Below are 13,806 nucleotides of genomic sequence, written 5' to 3' on the forward strand. Positions count from 1 at the left end.
GAAACACGAACATTTGAAGTGTGTCTAGCCTGTTAGCTGACCAGCCTAGTTCTAGTTAAGAACGTAAGTCATCAGCCCCTCAGTTTAAACAACAAACGGGTTCTTACTTCATCAGTGCACTCGGTGGTCCCTTTGAGCAGCACGAGAGTCAAAGATTATTCCATTAACAGGATGATTCCCGTGCTGTGGTGCAGGAATACAGAGCTCAGTTGCTGTGAGGCGTCATAGGAGTGGATAAATAGTGGATTTTACAACGGCTTCCAGCGCAGCTCAGCCAATCAGATTTTAGGACCAGAACGTTTTTATAAAAATGCTTTTTTAAAGTCACGTACAACACTTTTACAACCCTCACTCCCCTTCAGTAATACTGTACACCACAGCGATATTTGGAGAAGGTTTGAAGACGTAAAACAAGATGACCCCACTGACCTCAGCGCCGGCCACAAATACTCATATTGTTTAGGCCCGAGTTTTCCAGCGCAGACTCCAAAGCCACTCGACTGCTTCCTCTCAACTCACACCAAATAAACACACGCTGTGCGCAAGTGTGTGCACTCGCGTCTTATCTGATCTTGCCCTCATGATCAGAGACCACTTTGTACCACTTCTGTCCCCCCCCAGCTCCCTCTCTCTGCTTTATTCACCCACTCTGCCTTATCTCTCCGTCTTCTTTACTGCCCCTCCCTCCCGCCTCTCTCTCTGGTGGGCGAGGCTGGAGGTTTGCTGGTTTGGGGGCGGCTCCCTCCACACTGTTCCTACAGCACTGTTACAGACTAATAACCCGCGTGAGGGTGGTGCGGTAAGAAGGGGGAGGGGGAGGGGAACCACACAGCCGGCCTGTCTGACCTGCCTGCAGAAAAAAAACACCACCAGAGAACCACACTTACTGTCAACCTGTGAGGGGCTGGGGTTCTAGATTTCAACAGGTCTTTATAGAGCACCGCAAGCACCACTCCCTGACTCTCCCCCGCTCTGCCTCACTCTGCCTCACTCTCCATGACTCTCACTCGCTCTGCCCGACTCTCACTTGACTCTCCATGACTCTCACCCTACTCTCCATGACTCGCCCTCGCTCTCGCCAACTCTCCCCCGACTCTCACCCGACTCTCCATTAATCTCACCTGACTCTCCACGACTCTCCCTCGCTCTCCCCAACTGTCCCCCACTACAGTTACAGAACTGGTCTGTTTTTTTTTTCTTTTGCCGTCTCACTCTCTCTTTTTTATTTCTCTGTCTCTTTCATTCTCTGTCTGTCTCTCTCTCCGTATGTCACCCACTCGGTCGTACTCACTCTCTCTTGTTCTTTATTTTTGTTTGACTCTTCTCTCTCATTGTGTCTCTTTTTATGCCTCTCTCTCACTCTCTGTATCTATCTCCCTCTAGGTCTCACTCTCTCATTCTTTCTTCCTGTTCTTTATTGTTCTCTATCCCTTTCTGCCTCTTCGCTCTCTCTCATTCTCTGTTTCCTTGCATGTCTCTCTCTCTCTGTATCTGTGTCCCTCTGGGTCTCACTCTCTCATTATCTCTTTCTTCCCAAGGCTCCCTCTGTGTCCCTCTCTCTTCCCTACTGTTGCTCACTGTCTGTCTCTCTCTCTCTCTCTATACATGTCTCCCTCATTGTGTCTCTCTCTCTAGGTTCAGTCTGATCCAGTCTGATCCAGCTCTTTAAAGAAGAGTACCCAGTGTTTCTTCTTTCCTCACAGTAACCAACGGCAACGTCAGGCCTGCACAGACCGCCTCATTCCCACACACACATACACACACACACACACACACACACACACTTTACTACCAGTCACACTGTCTTCTCTCTCTCTCTCTCTCACACACACACACACACACACACTTTACTACCAGTCACACTCTCTCTCTCTCTCTCTCTCACACACACACAGACACACACACACACACACACACTTTACTACCAGTCACACTCTCTCTCTCTCTCTCTCTCACTCACACACGACACACACACACACACACACACTTTACTACCAGTCACACTGTCTTCTCTCTCTCTCTCTCTCACACACACACACACTTTACTACCAGTCACACTGTCTTTTCTCTCTCTCTCTCTCTCTCTCTCACACACACACACACACACACACACACACTTTACTACCAGTCACACTGTCTTTTCTCTCTCTCTCTCTCTCTCTCTCTCTCACACACACACACACACACACACACTTTACTACCAGTCACACTGTCTCTCTCTCTCTCTCTCTCTCACACACACACACACTTTACTACCAGTCACACTGTCTTCTCTCTCTCTCTCTCTCACACACACACACACTTTACTACCAGTCACACTGTCTTTTCTCTCTCTCTCTCTCTCTCTCTCACACACACACACACACACACACACACTTTACTACCAGTCACACTGTCTTTTCTCTCTCTCTCTCTCTCTCACACACACACACACACACACACACACTTTACTACCAGTCACACTGTCCTCTCTCTCTCTCTCTCTCTCACACACACACACTTTACTACCAGTCACACTGTCTTCTCTCTCTCTCTCTCTCACACACACACACACTTTACTACCAGTCACACTGTCTTTCTCTCTCTCTCTCTCTCTCTCTCTCTCTCACACACACACACACACACACACACACACACACTTTACTACCAGTCACACTGTCTTCTCTCTCTCTCTCTCTCACACACACACACACTTTACTACCAGTCACACAGTCCTCACACACACAAACGCACTTTACTGCCCGTCACAGTCTTTCCCTCCCTCTCTCTCTCCCTCTCTCTCACTCACTCACACACACACACACACACACACACACTTTACTACCAGTCACACAATCTTCACACATGCATACACACACAGTCTTCACACTGTGCTGTGAAATAAGTCATCCTTGCTGAAGGACGTTCCTCGTCTGCTCCGTCTCCTCTTCGTCTATAAACCACTAACACACTAACACACACACACAGCCCGGCATCTGCTCTCTGAAGAAGACAGACCCCGAGACCCCCTTTACATCTGGTCCTTTCATGTGTCCTCAGTATCAGGATTAAATCTGGATAGAGAAGATCCACATAAAACTCAGGTGTAAATCCACAAAAGACCCATTTAAACAGATCTAAACCTGATCGCTTCAGGTGGAGCATTTCAGCCTGACGTTATAACCAAGTGAGTCTCACATCAAAACACAGAGCAGGTTAAACATTCAAAGCTGAGCAGCAAACAGAGCATTTCAGTCACCAGACGTTCACCACTGCCAAGTCTGCTGCTCTGTTTTTAATGTCTCCTCTGCACCACGTCTGACAGATAAAGAGAAACGTCTGACATCCCAGCTTTGAAATTTCTTAATTTTGACCTACACACCCCAGTTTAAACGTCTTTATTGTAGTCACTGCGTTTAAAAGGCCATTTGAAGATCTAGCCAGGTGTTATACAGAGTAAATGCATCTCTAAAAGCCACATTCAGCAACCAAAATCTCTCTTTGTCTGTTTAAGGCTGGCTTCAACTTTCATGTAGAGCTGGGCGATATAATTAAATAGACTATCACAATACTTCAAGATATTTTCACAATACTCAATATTTATTTTTGACATCTATTCAGTTAGAACAGAGAAAAAAGGACTAGCAGAGCTATATTTTAAAAAAAATACTAAAAATACAGTGATTTTTATTCAATAATATTCAATTAGTGCAAACTGTGTTGCACTAAATCCAGTTAAACCAGACTAACTTTGCTCTCTTTATAATAAAACACACAGTTGCTCAGTGCAATACAAGTACTGACGATATGCACAATATATTCTGAAAAGCATAGAGTATTGCATTAAAACATAATTTATTTATCACAATAACGATATATACACACCGTCATACTGCCCAGCCCTCATCTCATGCAACTTCAGTTGCTTGAAACCTACATGAAACTGAATTGCACTTTAATTATTTAATGTAAAGCATCCTGCAACTCCTTTGAAACTCAGCCAGGACAGCTGCAAAAGTCTCTACTTCATGGAACGAGTTGTGTGAAACAGCCAAAACCAAAACGCAGATGACACAGTGAGATTTTGCCAAATGACATGCTGTCAAACAACTGACTTCACCAGATCAGTGAACCAGAGAATGAAACAGAAGTTGGTTTACTGGGTGGCTGAAAAGGAAAAAGGAGATCGTAGCTTTTCATTTTCAGTTTCCTAAACCATGACAACAAACCTAAGTTTCTCAAAGCTAACATTTCTGTAACAAGCTGCGTTAACCAGCCAGCTTATGCTAACAGCATCCAGATACAATACTGATAGTACTGTATCTGGATGAAGCTGAGCCACAAAGACGTATTTAAAACAAATACAAATCCGATTACTCAAACCACTTCAGGAGGTCCGAGAAGCATTTGAGCCACATGTTATGGCAGCGTAAACACATCCGTCTCTCCAAGACACATTCGACAACTTAAACTCCTCCCAGTACAACCAAAACTCTGCCCAGTGAAACCAAAACTCCTCCCAGTATAACCAAAACCCCTCAGAATACAACCAAAACCCCTCCCAGTACAACTGAAACCCCTCCAGTACAACCAAATCCCCTCCAAGTACAACCAAATCCCCTCCAAGTACAACCAAATCCCCTTCCAGTACAACCGAATCCCCTCCAAGTACATCCAAGTACAACCAAATCCCCTCCAAGTACAACCAAATCCCCTTCCAGTACAACCAAAACCCCTCCAAGTACAACCAAAACCCCTCCCAGTACGACCAAAAACGACTCCCAGTGTGACAAAAAAACACCTCCCAGTATAACAAAAACACCTCCCAGTATAACAAAAACGCCTCCCAGTATGACAAAAACACCTCCCATCATCAGAAGGTGGTTTCCTTAGTCTTCAAACCAGAAGGTCTCCCTCTACAGTTCACTGCAGCACTACTGAACAGGTGAGTTAGCATGTTCACAACAGATGCAGTGATGATTACTCTTAATTTTGCCTGCAGTGCCCCTTTAAGTGATTCCAGTGTAATAATGGACACATTACCATTAATTTAATCAAATATTAATGCTGGAGGACTATTTGGCAGCACTCTCTGGACTGATCTGACTGGCTGGGCATTGCTGTGTCTGAAACGGATCACTATTTGGCATTAGTCCCTCACTCTTTTGTCAGGTACATCAGACTGGCAGCACAAAGGGCCTGTTGTGTCTTGGGCCTGCTGCTCTCCAGGAACACTCTGTCCCCATCAGCCTCTAAACACAGAGCTCACTGCCTGTATCTCTGAAAATCTGTTTACACTGTCCAGTGCAGGCCCAGTGTGTAAATGTATACACTGGGACAGCGCTGCACATGCGCCAGCATTCGGTAATACAGTTTACCGCCATATTAGACATGCACAGCAATGTTACTGTGGACACTCTGAAACACAGACACTGCAGTTTAGTCCAACAAACTAATGTATTAGGCATGTAAAGCAGCTCTGAATTCACTCCTCATTTTTATTTTTAATGACTGTTTTACTGTAAATACTGCTCATATGTAGCCCCACTTAAAATGATACTCAGAATATGTTTATAATATTAAAAACATTTTTAACACATCTGATTAAAAAAAAAAAATATATATATATATTATTATATATATTATATTTTATAATCATATATGTATATAAATATATTTATATATATATATACACACACACACACACACACGATGCAACAGTTTTAGGTAAACAGTGTTTTAATGACTGTTCTCATTGATCACACTTCTTCAAATAAACAGCATAAACAATATAAATATTGTAGTACTGGGGAGGAGCTACCCAGAAGTCATTGCAGTTTTGATCTTTGTTAATTGCCTTATTTTTCTTGCTTTTATTAGCTTTTTTATAGAAAAGGGTCTATTTTTAATGCATGTTATGCGACTTGCTACCAGTTTCTAGGCAGAAACAGTAAAGAAATGCCATGTTTATGCTATAATATACGATCCAGGCTAATAAACAAATCAACAAAAGCAGGTTTAATTCTTTGACAAGGTGACAGAAACCCTCTGAGTAGGTTAATGTTGTGAACTCACACGTATGTCACCCTCTTCATATAGCTCTGCATCACCTGGTGAGAAAGCCAGCAACAGTGAGTGTGTTTACATGTACTTTATAATCCAATCATAATCAGATTATAATGGATTATCTGATTATTCAAATGGTCATGTAAACAGCACAGTCCGATTTTTCAGACTGGAGTAAGGTCTTAATATGATTTTAATCTGGATTTTAGAGCAATCAGATTTCTCAGTGCATGTAAACTCTCACTCTGATTTCTTTCAGATTTCTCAGTCTGCTAGAATAGACAGCAGTGCCAGCAGTGTTGCCGCGAGACGCAGCAAAACACTGTTGGAGCGGCGCTGAAACCAAACAGGAAATAAAGGATTCAAATATTCTTCATCTTCTAGATGATGTAAATTCATATTTTCAGGTAAAGTGGCACAATTTGGGAAAAAAAAAGCTGCAGCCTGAAGTTTACGTTTTACATTATGTTGACATCACATTCTTCTGTGAGTTTATTGGCTGGTTGTAAAGCAGAAATCTGATTACTGTCTGACTCACGTAGACCTGGAATTTCACATTATCTGATTACTCAAGTGCATGTAAACGCGCTGATCAGATTACTGACAAAATCAGATTTTCTGCAGTTATTGGATTATTAAGTGCATGTAAACGCACTCAGTCACAGCACAGGTTTTACTGTTGATCTCTTTATGTCATCTACATAATGTTTATTTAAGCAATAAAATGACAACACAGACATTTGTATTATGGAAAAATGCAATGTAAACAGACCTTGCGATGCATGCGTCACGTCACGGAGTGAAATAACAAGTGTCAGGGAGTGGTTCCAGATTCCCACGCTCACCACATCTGGTGTGAAATGGACTTAAAAAGTAAGACCACAGCCCTAAATTACTGTCATCTGAAGTCATTTACCCCTTTCAGCAGCTGACTGATTACCCATCCATTAGCTCTTTAGATATCCAAATATCAAAATTTGTACATCCCTAGTAATTATCGGCACAATTTCGGTGATAAAGCCACAAGTTATCAAATGAAAAGACTGATGTTATTGGTCAATTAATATCTCCTGAATGGACACTTATTAAAATACACAGATTATCATTGCATATGGATCATGTAAAAGCCTAAATTCATTTAAACACCAACAGAAAGTCGTCTGGAACTGCGATTGGTCAGGATGCTCAAAGAACATGGTGAAAAAACTGTGGGGGCTAAGTAGCACAACCGCATAGGCGTTGGCCCCATCATCAGGAGATCGCGAGCTCGAACCCTGGTGATGCTACAGCCGTCCATGACCAGGAGTCCAGGAGATCACAATTGGCCTCGCTCTCTCTGGGTGGACAGAGTACTCCCCCTTTACGTCAGCTAACAGGAGTCTGACGTAACAGATCCTGCATTGCAAAGATCAATACTGAGACAATAATTAACAAACAATATACTGTGCAGCCCTAATAAACACTCAAACACACATATTATGCCATTACATCACGACACACTGAACGTTAAACACCTATGAGAACCAAGAACGACTGTACAGATTCACTTCATCTGCTCTTTACTTCCTCTTGCTTTCCTTCTCTGTGGCACACTGTCTCTCTGGTTCATCATGTGATGTAATAATGTAATAATGATCACGTTGAGCCCCGAGACACACACACACACACACACACGCACACACACACACACACACACCAGATCCCATCGTTTACAGGAACAGAGCAAAGCAAAAGTGTGTGTCTGCATGTGATTCGATTAGCTGTCTTCTGAGAAACAACCCTTAAAGCTGAGCTGCCCTTTACATGCAAGTCGACTTTAATCCAGATTTATAGATGCTCACATGACAAATGACATGTCTTGTTGATTTTCTAAGTGAAAATAAGTGAACACATCCTCTGCGGATCAATATATGACATTTTTCTGTAAATCTTAATGCAGTTTCAAAGCATTCATCTCACATTTTAGGAAAAAAGAACACAAAATATAAGACGTGCCCAAATACTTCTGCATATGACTGCATGTTGGAAGAGCATGGAAATCAAACAAAAAGTATATATATGAAAACATCTGGACAATATCTTAGCATTTTTGTGAAAAATTACATCACAAGCTTTTCTGAGTATATGATAGGAATCATCAGTACATCTAGAACAGTGAACCACTGCACTGATTATAAACAGATTTAATTATAGAGAACCTGTAAACAACAACAACAACAACAACAACAACAACAACAACCACTGACTGCATACACTGCATAGTACCAAGCAGCTGACAGGATGGCAGCCTCATCTTATTAATTTATTTTAGTTTGTTTCTTCTTAAATAGTTGATTTTTTGCACACATTGAGAATTATTAACGTGAGCGTGCTGCTGAGGATGCGCAGTTAAAGACCAATTCCACTGATTTTTCTAAATTTTTGAGAGACTCATCATGCTGCTTTCGTGCCGTCTCATCCTGCGTTCTTTCAAAATCAGAAAATTTCCCTTCATTTACTTGATCACCAAATAAGTGAACACTGCATAATTTCCAAGGCATAATTCAATAAAACGTCAAACCATCCATCTAACAACTTTAACAGAGCTGCTGACTAGGAGAGAGGAGCTGGTTAGCATTAGCTTTGCTAGCATGCACCACAGAACATGTTAAATCCTGGCTAAATAAAGCACTGACACGAGTTTGGAGGATAACGAGTCACATCTGAGGGAGTGAAGTCGAGCAGCTGGCAGAAAAGTGAGATTAAACCTGTTCTGTGGTGTTTGGATCAGCTAACTTAACGTTAGCTTAGCGAGCAGCTACAGTCACCAAACAGTACCACAGACCACAGTACAGGACTGATTCTGACTGACTGCTGCTCTGCTAACGCAAGTGTAGAGGACAAAAACTGAAGTCTGAGAGAGAAACAGTGGAGTGACTGGAGTTGGGAGTGACAGACAGACATAAATGAATCTGTCCTGTGGTGTTTGGGACTGTAGTGTTTTGGCTAAGCTAGCGAGAGCCATGTTAGCAGGTCAAACGTACCACAGACCACAGTAGAGGACTGATTCTGACTGACTGCTGCTGTGCTGACACACGTGTAGACGGTAATAATGAAAGTCTCAGAAAGTAAAAGTCGAGTGACTGGCGTTTCTGTGACACAAAGACGTAATAAAATCTGTCCTGTGATGTTAAAATCTGTAACTTAACGTTAGCTTAGCGAGCAGCTCTAACAGCGCCTCACACCACAGTACAGGTCTAATTCTGACTGACTGCTGCTCTGCTGACACGCGTGTAGATAACGAAAACTAAGATAGTAAAACTGGAGTGACTTGTGGCCGAAATCAAACCTGTCCTGTGGTATTTGGGAAGCTAACGATAGCTAACTTAGCAGGCCAAATGTGCCACACACCACAGCAGGCTCGGTTCCAGCTAACTGAACCTAAACTGATGTCTGTTTAGAGGATATCTGAGAGCGCAGATTTGATGACTGGTGTTAGAATGAAAGCTGAACATGTTCTGTGGTGATTGGAGCTCTTGGCCATCACTAATAACATGCCTAGTTTTCTGAGGTTTTTCCTGCCTCTGATTTTTCCTCCCTACAGTGAGCCGTCTGAAATATAAATGGGTGGAATGTGTCTATTTGTCCGTTCAGACATGGAATATAAATGTGACGCGTTATAATTTTAAAATGTCATCATCATCATTTATAAATATCACAGTATAACTTGTGTTTGCTATCTGGTACTGGCAATATTACATATTTTGGTCCGCTGGCTTGATAAGGTCGGCACCCCACTGACTGTACGCCACTGCTGGTCCACCCTCGGACCACCCAGACTGTTGTCCTGCATACAAGGTCTAACTAGTTTTAATCTCCTCAAACACATTTTAAATGCACAGGGACTTTTATTGTAGAAAATAAACCAAGACAAATATTACAAACCACTGAGAGAAAAAAATTATGACTAGGCCTGATATTTATTGCTTTTATAGAAAATGTTGCTGACACTGAGCTGGATTATTATTTACTAAAGTAATTCACAAAGTATAACTAAAGAAAGGAAGGAAGGAAAAATAAGTCATTTGGACTGAAAGCAGAATATTGGAAAACCAGTGATGATCACCAGCGGGCCAACGTGAAACACTGAGCAAAACGCCAGTGGACCGCCAGCTGGTCCACTATCCTCTCGCTATCTGGGAGTATCCTGCCCGACTCTAATATAGGCCCTTTAATAACTAGCAAAAAGCCAGTCTTTGTCAGATAACCGAATATTCTCTCATTAACTCTTCACATATTAGTCAGAATGCACTTTCCTAATTTAGACAGCCATAACTGCCACTTCAGCTTCGTAACGTCCACAAACAGGGTCATATAAAAGCAGCGAGACACGCAGTGAAGACTTTGCATTGTACCAAAAGACAAGAACACTGAATCAGCATGTTTTCAGTTTAAGTTTCACATCCCTGCAGGGATCTGCAGCTGCGTGCGTGTGCATGTTTGCACGTATTCCTGTATAAAAGCACGTTATACAACAGCAGCACCGCAATCAAGACACGTTCCGAGTAAAACAATGCTTCACACATTCCCTGGATTTCCTGCATAGCTTTATCCACCTGGGTGATGGTCAACGTGTGCATATTTATGGAATGGCTTGGCAGGGCAGGACCAGCAACTCACACTGAGGACAGACGACATGCAGTCAGGTCAAAGACCCGTGGTGACGTCATTCTAATTAAAGGGGAACCCTCAGGGCCATATAGGACCTTCAACGCTGCTCACCAGCCACTGTAAACACAAACCGTGATCAGGAAAAAGGTTGTCAACTGCTCAGCACCCTAATTCCTGATTTTCTTCATGATTAGCAATGCAATAAACATTTTCCGTTCCACCTTAAACAGTACTGCAGTTCCATTCTGGCACCGGCACAGCATCAAGGTAACTACTGCATCATTTAAGGTGGTACAGAAAAGACATACAATAAGAAGCTGGTGAATACGAAGCCAACCTCATCCTTGCGAAAAGAGGAACAGGATAAAGAATTTTAAAAAATGGTTCATTTTCAAAGAATTATGACTAAAGTAATGATTTTCTCAGCACGTCTGCAAATTTCCCCTCGCCCTGCATTAAACAAAACAGGCTGAAGGTACGAAATGTTGAAACTAGTCAGCTGTCATTTGTCAAGCTAGCAGATTCATCCACCTGGGGAAGGGTTGCGTGCAGTTACATATTTCCACCAGAGAGGTCTCCAAATCCCCAAACCTTACAAAGTGCAGCTTTAAGCTCTGCAAATATTGTTGTAATACTCTTTTTTTCCATTCAATTTTCATTGAAAACAAGAGAACTAAAATCTAGGTAGATACAGCCAAGCGAGCTCTTACATCGGTTAGGACTTCAGGGGCTGGACGGAAGGCCTGACACGTTAGGTTAACTACCAATATAACTAGAAATGACAAAGGAATCACAATGGGACCAGTTTCATGAGAAAAAGCATCACTCTAGGCCCCATGTGTCAAACACAAGGCCCACAGGCCAGATCAGGCCCGTGGCACAATAAAATCTGGCCCTCAGAATTATTTTGATTTTCTATTAATATTAGCCCATTTCACAACCAGCAGGACTACAATCCCCAGCATGCACTGTAACATAACCTGCGCTGACACCCCACTCCCAACAGCAACGTATGAGACAGCAGTTTTCTACTCAATTGCACACATCATATCACCAAACACACCAGCTGTGTTTCAGCTGCAGTTCAACCAACATAAACACTATAAACACTCAGCAGCTCAGAAACTGAATAAGAATTAATGAACTTGCAGCAAATAAAAGATGTCAGGTGTGTAGATCAATCACACAGGTAGGTTTAACAGACCTACATCCTGGGAACATTCAAGGATATTTAACAGTTATCTGTAGCTAATGTAGCCTAAATACATCAAGTGTTCACATGTAATATTTGAAGGTTCACTACAAGTGGCCATATTTTGCTGTTGATGTTTTGGTGTATTAAAATATAAACGCTCTCCGGCCCTCGGATTTGTTGAGATTTTTTAATATGGCCCTTTTAGTGGTAAAGTTTGACACCCCTGCTCTAGGCCTTCAGGAAGTTCTAGATACATTAATATGAGCTCAGTTATACGTTAACGTCCATTACAAGCTTCAAACGGCCATGAAAATGTTCAGGCGCATCAGCATTAGCTTAGTGCTAACATACTACCAGAAATTTCCTAAGGGTGCTACTGTTTTGACCAATTTTCACATTTATGGCCTAAAAGAAGGCCGAGCTCTTACAGCCATATTTCAGCAATGCTGAAAGTAACTGTCAATGAAGGAAGAACAGAACAGAAATGAAACGCCCATCAGTGACTTCTATAAATGTTTGGAAATGTGATTAGTTTCATTTCCCTGGGTGAACTATTTAAATAGATTAGTGAGGCCAATTGTTTAACATGTTTGCGTGCGCCTCTGTATAACCCAGACAGTTGCCAAGGTAACTAGTTCCCGTTCCTCTGAGTGGGCTGAGTACGGACTGCGTAGCCGGAGGTTATGGATGCCGCTCGGTGCAGCAGGAGTGACACAGTGCTCTGCTTGTGTCGACATGCCGAAACAATCTTAAATGCTGCAACGCGCTAAATCGCACAGTAATGAGGCCTTCACTTCCACAGCCTGCGCTGCTGTTGATGTTGCGAAGTTACTCGCATAAATGTTTGATTCCGCTTGTTCATGCTTTCCTGTTTGGTCTGTAACATAAACACTTTGAGGGCGAAGGCTGGCTGGGGTTTTTGAAAAGCTGATCTAGAAACAAACAGATGAGCTACAATGACGGATAGTTGAAGGAACTATTTGGTGAAAAATCGAATTTGCACAGTTTTCCCCTTACTCCAGGTTATAGTCAATCAGCCAAGAAATGTTCGGTGTTCAAAGTTTGGTTCTTCAGTTTTGCACTGGAGTAATGAGGCTAAATGTAGCTAACAAACAACAGAAGTCTATAGTCACCCAAAATCTTTTCTGCAAAAACGTTGCTGCTGGGGTAAAAGCTTGTATCTCCAAATTAGTAACTTTACAGAAGAAGGAAAAACAACTTTCAGTTAATGTAACAAAATTATTATTCTGGACATTTCTATTGGTCCATTTGTCATGAAATTTTGGCACAGTGTAAAAAGCAGCTAGTATGTTTGAATTACATTATTAATATCATTATTATTATTATTAGCATTATTATTATTATTATTATTATTATTATTATTATCATTATCATCATCATCATTACTGTTTGTGTCCACTTTCTTATAGATTAATTAGTAAAAACACAAAAAATTGGGGAAAAAAAATAAATATCCTTTTACTTTGTTGTTTTATGTTCCTGGTCATATTAAATGATGAATCACGTTTCATATTGTTCTTCTAGTTTTCCCAGAATCTTTCATCAAAATTACTTTTGCTGCCTCTAGAAACATCATCTGAATTTTGATGACATCGTCATGCACTAGTGGATGGGAAAAATGACCAATGACATCATGTTTCACCTTCCCGCCCTACCCGTTATAGAAAAAACGCTATGTATGAAGATCTTAGAGCCATTTTCTTTAAAGTAGCTCCTTAACAATAAGCAGTAATGAGCACAACCTTTCATTTAAGCTCTACCAGCAATAGAGTCTTAAATCTTCTGTGGGGAAAGAAAGTGCAGTTTAACAGAAGACCACGAGCCGGAAAATATCTTTTAACAGCAGTTGGTGGAGAAAATTCACTGAAATCCGCCAATAATTACAGGGTTTCTAT

General features: G+C 41.7%; 1 protein-coding gene across 3 annotated transcripts in view; it reads right to left on the reverse strand.

Moving 5' to 3' along the window:
• The window catches only part of lrrc8aa (leucine rich repeat containing 8 VRAC subunit Aa), a 49,049-nt gene that overhangs the window by 31,239 nt on the left and 4,004 nt on the right, over positions 1-13,806 (reverse strand). Inside the window, exon 1 of one of the 3 annotated variants that reach the window (XM_036589060.1) lies at positions 430-1,055. The exons of the other annotated variants lie outside the window; for them this stretch is intronic. The gene's annotated coding sequence lies outside the window, so the exon portion shown is untranslated. Of the gene's footprint in view, positions 1-429; positions 1,056-13,806 lie in introns of those variants that run through there. 3 annotated transcript variants of the gene reach the window in all.

Source organism: Colossoma macropomum, unplaced genomic scaffold, assembly GCF_904425465.1.
Source record: "Colossoma macropomum unplaced genomic scaffold, Colossoma_macropomum, whole genome shotgun sequence".
NCBI classification, from domain to species: domain Eukaryota; kingdom Metazoa; phylum Chordata; class Actinopteri; order Characiformes; family Serrasalmidae; genus Colossoma; species Colossoma macropomum.